The 10,293-nt window shown below is 39.3% G+C and overlaps 1 long non-coding RNA gene across 1 annotated transcript; it reads right to left on the bottom strand.

The window, feature by feature from the left end:
• Positions 1–341: 341 nt before the first annotated feature.
• Positions 342–9,607, bottom strand: LOC133624695 (uncharacterized). Its single transcript, XR_009818057.1, has 3 exons — positions 9,392–9,607; positions 6,038–6,134; positions 342–427 (listed from the first exon to the last, which is right to left on the bottom strand). It is a non-coding gene; the product is annotated as an uncharacterized LOC133624695 (long non-coding RNA).
• Positions 9,608–10,293: the final 686 nt, after the last annotated feature.

Genomic DNA, 10,293 nt, shown 5'->3' with positions numbered 1-10,293 from the left:
ATCCATACTGGCAGCACAGACAAAAGCCAAAAGCTTGCTAGACTGAGCCCCAGAGACAAGGGACTCTGACAATGCTTTGAATCCTTACAGGTTTAGCTGGGGTTGAGTCACAAAAAGTTTAGCCTAATGCAAACCTGGGAGCCTATGACTCTGCCTGCTGACCTTGAAAACAGCCACCAGCAGCCTTCAGTTTTGGAGGTCTTTTAGTTTACTTAGATCATACCAACATAGCTTTGGGCATCTAGCCCTAAGCAACTCCTCCACTGAATGTAAATAGATAATTATGATATTCAAAGAGGATAAAATCTACTGAGAAAATGTGAAGTGTTCTGCGGTATTGCAGTACCTGTATGTGTTGTCTTGGGTGTGCTGTCAAGTCTGTCAGACGGCCATTCCACATTCACCTCGGCATAGGTGACTGGATCACCTGTAGAGACAAAAGTATGGCAATTAGAGGCCCTGCCTGCGGCCAGCCCTAGCCACTCTTATTATCCTGCAGCATCAGACCTTCTCTGAGGGGAAGTGCAAGAACATACAAGAGAAGTTGTTTTCTTTTTTTTTTCCTGATTATTTGCATGTCACTGGATGAATGTGCCAAAAATAAATTACTGCTGCCAAAAAGAAATTACTAAAAGAGTTCATGCAAGTAATTGTCCTGCAGTGCAGTTTTCCAAATAAACAACAACAAAAATGTTGTTCAGATATTGAATTTTAGAAAATTTAAAAAAACCCTAGGTGACTGTAGGTAATCACACACTCAACTACTCTATTATAAATTCTAATTTTTCGTATATTATTCCATGTCTCATACACACATGTACACATTCTGTCAAACTTTAAGCAAAAGTTCATGGCAACATTTTTGGTTCAATTATTCTTTTTCTCAATAAACTTTTTCTTCCTAGTGAATTCAGATCTTGTACATGGAACAAAGCATGCCTGATTGATACCATTTCTTCTTTCACAAAGAATAGCATCATAGTTCCTAATGGAACAAAACTATGCATGTGCCTAGAGCAGTGACAAGTAATTTTTCAATAACTCATGAATTAAACATAGTTTTTAACAATTCAGAGTAAGCGATCAAATGCATAAAACATTATGCAAAAGACAAACATACTATTCTGATTTCATCCACAGAGTTTTATTTGTCAAGTTTGTTCTTCTAAGTATTTAAATGAGGTTTTAATTAATGGCTGGCAAACAACACTGCAGACAGAACACAGATTTTCAGTACAAATCATTACTTTAACTTTCTCTAAAAAAAGGGGAAAGTCTGCCTGTAGTTAATTCTCATCCAGAATAACCCAAAAGTAGCTTTTGGGGTTTTTTTTGCTTTTTTTTTTTTTTTTTTTTTGTCTGTTATTAGTCACATAACACAGCAACTTTAGGAGAGAAGACTTAACAATAGAGTTACCTGAATTTTTATTGCCTTGATAACTAATAACAATTCTCATTTGCCATCAGAGGAGACCCTCTCCATCGGTTCCCTGGACACATGCCTTACATGACTAAGAACCATTTGCAAGAGAAGCATGCCATATTTGATGCAGAGCTGGCACAATTGCTCAAAATGCAGCAGCCCTCATCTGCACTAAGTCAAGACACCCATTCCTTTGGGCCTGGAAATCCCCATTTCACAAACCAAGGCAACAGAGCAGGTCTTTCTCTCAGGGTGACTGTTTCTGCTCTTTGTTGCAATGAGATCTAGAAACCACAGTGAACAACTGACCCTCCAGTCACTGCTCTCCTCTCTGTTTCTTCTGTTACCTGTCAGGCTCCTTTCTGACTTTTTTCCTGTTTTTCCACTCCTCATCAGGATAGAGATCTTCCCATATCATCCTTATTCTCAGATATCTTTTTTTTTTTTAGGATTTATTTTGAAAAAAAGTTCATTTATCTTCATACTTTATCTGACCACCTTTACATACATCAGGAAGAAGTCTTTGCCAAATGCTTGTGCTTCAGAGGATGCACCTGTACCCTCTGAAAACCACACAGCATCTCCAGACTGCCTGGAAATAATGGCCTACGTAAATTATAGCAAAGACGTAGCTGCACTGAAAGAACTGCTTTGAGACAGAGCACTTTCAGGGAAAATGAAACATAGCTTTTCTATTACTAAGAGACACACCTTCCAAGTGCAAAAGGATTGCCTCTTGCTATGCACAGAGCCTGTGGCAAACACTCCAGCATCTTCTATAGTGCTGCCTTATGTTAGGTTTTCAAATGCGACATGGCAGAGATCAGCAGATATACTGGGGGCTGCTGGAAATCTCCCCATTCAATATCTGATGGTCAGTCAGTGAAGAACTCTAATATGCCCTAGTAGCCACCAACATGGTTGTGACACTCATGGTTGCAACCATTAAAAAAAAAAAAAAAAAAAAAAAAAGGTTACAAGGTTTTTACAACCAATGAAGACCACAGAAAATTTTTTCAGGATGAGGTTCCCCAAATGTGTGGGATTGCCTGACAAACCGAGTGTTCCCTGCCTTCACGGTCCCAGTGGGGAAGAATCCCTCTGCTGTATTATCAGGAGCTTTTGATCACCAGGCCAGCTCACATTGCTGTTAGGAACTGCCCAGGTGATCAAGCACTTCTGATAATGCAGCAGAGGGATTCTTCCCCACTGGGACCGTGAAGGCAGGGAACACTCGTTTGTCAGGCAATCCCACACATTTGGGGAAATAGCAGTAGAGTTTTCTGCAGCAGCCATTCATTTTCCCAAGAAAGCAAGTGGTTTGCTGAGACTGCTTTGCTTTAACACCAAGAGCTAAGTACTGCTCTCCTTATCATTGGTGGCCTTGCCCACACTTGTCTGTTATTGTATGTGGATGCTTACACTGTCCATCTGCATAACAGAAAAGAACTCTTTCACTATCTACTGTAAAAGCAGCACATCCTTTGTCTATACAGTTCAGTGGCCAATGCTGGAGTAAAGCTCAAAGAAGGCAAAGATGCTGATCTCTGTTGTGTACCTGCATATGTACCATTGACAATACTTTCAAATTTGTGTACTTAGAAGTATGCCTAGAAAACACCTTACTGCCCAGAGGGTGTCTACAGGACTATTGGCCCAAATCAGCAGCATTGTACAATCAGAAAAGCTCATGGGAAGAGGTATAGGTAGGAAGGTGACTGTAGGTGTAATGTGATGAACTGCCCTATGACACAGTTTCTCCTCTATATTATGATATTAAATCCACAGATGAAATGTCACAGTATAAGGGAGAGGGAAAGCGGTGAGTGACAGGACATGCCATATTGACCCCAGCAGCTTTTGGTAGGTGTGGTAGGGGAAGGAAGGAAGGAAGCTGTATTTTTATAGCAACTGCAACACACTGCCTTGTAGGTTGTGTGCTTTGCATGTTTTGCCTCATTTCCCAGAAGCTGCTTACATCAAATTTGCTTGCTGATAGTGTATGAAATAGGATGTTTTGGTTTTTTTTTCCCTAAGAGAGAAAACAAACAAATCTTTCTCTTAAGTCCCATAGGGAAGACAAGCAAATACACACTTCAGCAGTGCCAAATGTAGGACAAGTCCAGCAGTGTGGAGATTGAGAACAGTATCTACCACATGCAAAAACACAACTAGGCAGGAGGTGGCTGAAGGGAGAGGAGAAACGGTGCAGACTAATAAGGGGACAGGCATAGCTATGGTCATGGGGAAGAAGATCAAACTTAGAGCTATGTAATCAGGTAAAACAACATAAATATTCAATTCTATAACTCACAAAAAAACCAAAAAAGCTCAGAGGCGGGACAGTATAAAACCCCTTTTCTTTGTTGTTCTAGGCTGTTCTTCCTGTCTTGCAGGAGTAGATTTAGCCTTTCCAAGTCTTACTGTATCAGTGACCTAATATAAAATACGCTTGGAGTAAGACAGCAACTTCTTCCTTTGAGCATTTTCAATTAGGTGGACGATAGTCAATTTAACTGCTCTGAACTCATTGTAGCATGGCAAATACTAAGCTTTTGTCTGAAGAAAAGCAACCTCCTAAGGTTGCCAGAGCTACTGAGATCTTCCTTAGACTTACAAAAAATGTCAAATCTAAACCATTTTCAGTACCAAGCATTATCAAATCCCTGTTGTGTTGAAAACAGCATCTTTCTGGAGCAGCAGCCAAAGACTCGGGACAGTTAATAGTGTTTGACAGAAGATGAGTACCAGTTTCCTACACTTGTAATCTCAACTGTGAAAGCAATGGAGCATATGTAGAAACAGAAGATAGAGATTGTAAGAATGTATAACAAAAAATTATGTATGTATAACAGCACACAAAAATTAATTTTATAGGTAGGGTTTTTTTCACTATATCTCATTGATGCTAAGAATAGGTGGCAAATTCAAGACTGCTTTAAAGTATTTAAACATGAAACATTAGAGGCAGCCTGTAGACATCATTGGTTTCAGATGTTATTAAAGTAAAACATTTATTGTGTCACCTAAAAAGATTCACAGAAGTGTCAAGAATGTAGGTATCACAATTGAAAAGATTTTTCGAAAAGATTTTTTTTTAAAGACTATGAAAGCATAAACACCATGCTGTTGTACTCTAAAGCACAAGGAAAACATTTTGAAGTATGTTATTGGGTTAGAAGGTTCTCAGGATTACTCACAACAAAAATTTCTAAGCATAAATCACTGAAGTGTATGTTGTGTTAAATCATTTAAAACTATACCGTATAATGGGAAATTTGAAGGATAGTATTAGGAGAAGAAACAAAAAAAAGGATGGAACAGACTTTCATGCTCTCAAATTTTGAAGCATATTGTACGGAAGTTTATACTGGGCATGTATGTGCATCACAAATAAGTACTTATGGGGTAGTTCTGCACTGAGGTACTAAAGACTATCCTGACATTGTAGCTCTTCTATGGTGCACTTCTATAATGAATACAATCTAAGGCACAAACTGAGTTAACACATGAAAAACAAAAGACATCATACCTGTATGAGATGGTTTTAGTACTGTGTCCCAGGGAGTGAATCTACAAAACTTATCTTTTAGAATAAATATTGCTTTTCTAGCATATTCAGGACACATGTTTTTTTTCATACTGTGACCTCTGAATGTAATAATTTTAAATAATTTTTCCATGCTTAATTGTCTTGTAACTAGCAAAGATCTATTTTTTTTAAAGTAGAAGCTGAAAAATAAAACTTGATACTTTTGTTTTAAAAACACAAATTATTTCCTACTTATATCCATTAGTGGCTATCTTTTGCATTTTAATTCTTTAAAATAAAGTTTTAAAGTAATGCAGTTTTATAGTTGAAGACAACAGTATGCTCGTATACAAATTGCGGGATTAAGAGTTTAAATGGTAGAAACCTCTATTGATTCTTGACTTGTACTTTTCTCAACATAGAAGAGAGAAAGAGAGAAAGAGAGGAGAGAAACAGAGAAGGAGAGAAAGAAAGAAAGAACAAAAGAAAGAAAGAAAAAGAAAGAAAGAAAGAAAGAAAGAAAGAAAGAAAGAAAGAAAGAAAGAAAGAAAGGAAAGAAAAGAAAGAAAGACAGAAAGAAAGAAAGAAAGAAAGAAAGAAAGAAAGAAAGAAAGAAAGAAAGAAAGAGATCTGTCCTTTTAGAATTCAAAAATATTTCCAGTGTCTAAGAAAGCGAATCAAATTAAAATAAAAGATGTAAATGTACTGCAGGAAGGAAGTCCATTCAGTGTCATAGGTACACTGTGTCAATGAGCTTCTACTGACCAGAATATTAATATTTTTGGTGTCTGAAAAAAGTGTTTCAGAAACAGCACTTTTCAGCTATACTAATGAAATCCACTATGACATTTTAAAGGTCATTCTTTACTTTTACTAGAATTAAGTATTCCTTCTATGAATAAACATGAACTTGACAAGCAAATAGATATGTAATAAACAGAGGTGGATATTAATAGCTATAAAACATCTTTCAAGATTAATTCAGTTCCTTACTAATGCTTTGATTTAAGAAAGAATGAAAGTTTTAAGAACATGTCAATGAGCAGAAGAAAAGTAAATAGTGTTAAGATGACTGTTTTTACCTGTATCTGAAGTCAGTGAAGTAAAATGCACTCTTTCCTTGGGTGATACTTCTGCATAAACCACTTCACTTGCCATTTTGAAAAGATACTTTCAGATCTACAATCAAAATAGACTCAATGAAGAAGCAATACCCTGTATTACATCCTTTCTGGCCTCCCCCCACTCATCACACCACATTAGGTCAAAAGAAATATTTAGATGTCTGTAAAACGGAAGGAAACTAAATACTTTTTTTTTTTTTTTAAATGTAAATTCTCGCCTGCAGCCTTTGATAAACAGTTCTTCATCCTTAGCCCCTTCTTGTTTGTGTATGTTCTATGAAAACAGTATAGCTGTCATTTTTATCAACTTTCTTGTAAATTGTGACCTTCAGCACACAGATAATTTTCGTTTGGAGACTTTCATTGACAACATGCAAGTGTGTACATATCTTTCTCAAACCAATTAGACACTAAAATGTGTTTCAACATAAAACTCAGATTATTATTATTAGATTGCTTCTGTTTGTGCTTATCATATCACTTCCTCCTAAAAATCGCTATTTCAGGGTTGAAACCAGAAAGCAATGACAAGAGGAGGAATGGAGACAATATCTGACATCACTGAAACATCTCATTTCAAGACTTTTGAGAGAAACTTTTTTCTATATTTTTAATTATTTTCTAATTTATTTCATATTGAATAAAATCAATTTTTAAAGTTGGATTTGAAACAAAATGTTGCACTTAGGCCAACTTTATTTTTTCATGAGATTTTCCTCCGCATAGAAATTTCAAAATGTTTGTGTTTTATGGAAACTTGAAGTGATGCCAAAATGTTTATGACTTCTCCCAGATGAATTTCTGCTCTTCAACCAGCTCTAGAGCACATGCTAATACTCGTATCCCAGGTGCACTATTAAGGTCAGAATTAAACCAGATCTGAGTCTGACCTGCGACTGCTCTACATATTGGTCATCGAATGTTCCCATTAAAGGTAGACAATATGGTTATTTTTTTATCCCTATAGCAGAAGTGTTAATTCAAGATTAAGTCAATAGATTTATGGTGATAAGTCAACAAGTGCAGTACTTTGCCCTCTTGGGACCAGCCATGGAAGGAAAATGAACAACAAGGAAATGTACCGTCACAATCCTGGTAACCACTTTCAAGAAAATGGGCTGTCACAACCCTGGTAAGCAAAAGGCTCTGTATAGTACCCTCTTTTTCCAGGAAAATGTTTGAGATTATATGATTTGCTGCTGTCTGTCTTACCTGGTAGACCTATAAACCATATACTTTGAACTGACAAAGAGAAAAGGTTTAGACAAAACATAGATCTTTTTTAAATTAGTATTATTCTACAATGATCTCGAATAAATATGAACTGCTCAGCCATACTGGAAGACTTTCTGAAAACTATTGAGTTCAAACTGGAAAAACAATGGCAACCGTAGAGCTGATCTACTAGAAAGAAAAGAAGAAGAAAAAAAAAGGCAGAAAACTAGCCATTTCAGAGACAAAAATAAGAAACTATGGATCCCCAGATGAGACATACATATGCTATGGGGCCAGCATAACAGCAGCACTGGGACATAGTGCAACTATTTGAAGGATCATTAGGAAACTTGTACATGTGTCTAGACTGGTATATGTACATTTAACATGTGTAAATTAAACACATAGTCCTATTTAAAGACATGATGTAGTGGTTTTAGCACCTCGCTGGGTGTCAGCTGCCCATCAAGTCATTCTATTTTAGCACCTCGCTGGGTGTCAGCTGCCCATCAAGTCATTCTATCATTCTCCATCCTAAACTTGACAGGAAAGAGAGAAATATGATGAGAGGCGCATGAGCTGAGATAAGGAGAGAGAGATCACTCAGCAATTAGCATCTCAGGCAAAACAGACTCAACTTGTGGAGAAATAGTTTGATTTATGAATGAATCACAGAATCACAGAATCTTAAGGGCTGGAAGGGACCTTGAAAGATCATCTAGTCCAATCCCCCTGCCAGAGCAGGACCACCTAGAGTAGGTCACACAGCAACTTGTCCAAGTGGGTTTTGAATGTCCCCAGAGAAGAAGACAACAATCTATCTGGGCAGCCTGTTCCAGTGCTCCATTGCCCTCATAGTGAAGAAATTATTCCTTGTATTTCTTTGGAAGCTCTTACATTCCAGCTTATACCCATTGCCCCTTGTCCTAAAGCAGAGCAGGGAAAATGAGAAATAAACTGAATCTTAAAAGACCTCCCCCCATCCTTCCCTCTTCCCAGACTCTTCTTCCCTCCTCATCAGCAGCACAGGGAATGGGGGATGGAGTTTATGTTCAGTTCCTTACAGATGGACTTTGCTGCTGCTTCTTCTCAGGGGAAGGCCTCCTCACACTTCCCACTGCTACACTGTGGGGTCACGGAGAGACAGTCCTTCATGAACTTCTCCAGCGTGGAAGTTCATGAACTTCCCATGGGCCACAGTTCCTCACAAACTGCTCCAGCATGGGGCCTCCCATGGGGACAGCTCCTCACACCCTGCCCCAGCGTGGGTCATTCACTGGGAGAACAGTCCTTCAGGTACCAACTGCTCCAGCCTGGGTGCCTCACAGGATCACAAGTCCTGACAGCAAACCTGGTCTGGCATGGGCTTCTCTCTCCGCACAGACTCCCAGGTCCTGACAGGAACTTGCTCCAGTGTGGGTTTCCCACAGCCTTCTTTAGGCATCCACTTGCTCCAGCGTGGGGTCCTCCATGGACCGCGAGTGGATCTCTGCTCCATTCTGGATCTCTGTGGACTTTAGAGGGACAGCCTGGCTCACTGTGGTCTTCACCACAGTTCGCAGGGGAATCTTTTTTCCAATGCCTAAGTATCTCCTCCCCTTCCTTTTCCCCTGACCTTGGTGTCTGCAGAGAGGTTGTCCTCACATTCTCTCTCCCTTCTGCTGCTGCTGCAGTTCAGCAACTGCACAGCAACTTCTTCCCCTGCTCAAATATGTTATTCACAGAGGAGTTACTTCAATCACTAATTGGCCAGGCCTTGGTCAGCTGCGAGTCCATCTTACAATTGACTGGCATTAGCCCTGTCAGCTATAGGAGAAGCTTCTAGAAGGTCTTGGTTTAAAGAAGCCATCCTTGTAGCCCTCAGCTACCAAAACCTGGCCTAGACAAAACTACTAAATATGGTAACAAAGAGTATGTTTTAATGTCTTTATTAACAGTTCCAGAGAGCAAGCCCTCACCCCCCAGGCCAGGCCTCCAGCTGCCCACTGACATTGTCAGCATGCCTACACCATTCAAGGGCAACCAATCTGGAGGCATCTGGATATTAGTTGGTCAAACTGCATCCCATGGGCCTCTCCAGCATGTACCACAACTCACCTGAGCCATGCACAAACTCTGCCATGCTACCATGTTCCTTATCTATGTGTTGTATACTGCACAGGACCACAAGCTCTGATCAGCTTTTGTAGCAAATATACAACCTCTGCTCTTCTTCATGCTACATAATGGCATATCATTGCTTAGGACTGTTGCAACATGTGGTTCATGCAGTAGGATGATTGCAGGTAAGTTTGCATTTGATGTTGTGCCATCTTTGAGCAGTCTGTAGGGAGTGGAAGAATTTTCTTGCTACAAGTATTTTTGTAGCTTTGCCTCATCATGAGCAGTCTAGCTCATGTTTGTGATTCAGGACAGTCTTCTTCTGCAGTGAGAAGGTTTCTGGCAAGAGACATAAGCACCATCAGGTTGACTTGCATTATTTTATGCACCTGGGAAAGCAAGTGGTGGAGTGGTCACACTCGAAGTACCTACCTTGGAGCCAGATCCTGCTCTTCAACAGCAGCTTGGGACATTGTAGGAATAGAGTATATACCTCCCCCTGGTGCCTCCTTCACCTAATCTGTCCTGTTTGACACAATGTTGCAACGACCATTCGCCTGACCTTTCATGAAAGACGATAGGATCATGGAGGTACATGTTAGGTCTCTACTAATAGGAAAGCAAAAGTAAGTAAACAGTTAGAATTAGATACCTGTCCTTAGGCACATATATGAGCAAGCAAAAGATCTCAGGATTAAAACATTTCTATCCAAAGAACATAGAATCATGTTGGGTTTGGGTTGGAAGGGACCTTAAAGATCATTTAATTCCAACTCCTTAGTTCCAACTCCTTTACAATTCCAAAATCTTTCCCCTTCTAGTTTCAACCACTTCCCCTTCCCTTAGTAGACACTACTAAGTTGAAAAAGAGATTTCTTTCCTGACTTACAGGCAAGGTG

Source organism: Colius striatus, chromosome 1 (genome assembly GCF_028858725.1).
Source record: "Colius striatus isolate bColStr4 chromosome 1, bColStr4.1.hap1, whole genome shotgun sequence".
Lineage (NCBI taxonomy): Eukaryota > Metazoa > Chordata > Aves > Coliiformes > Coliidae > Colius > Colius striatus.
Note: the sequence above shows the minus strand (reverse complement) of the source record. Positions and strands in the feature narration are given on the sequence as shown.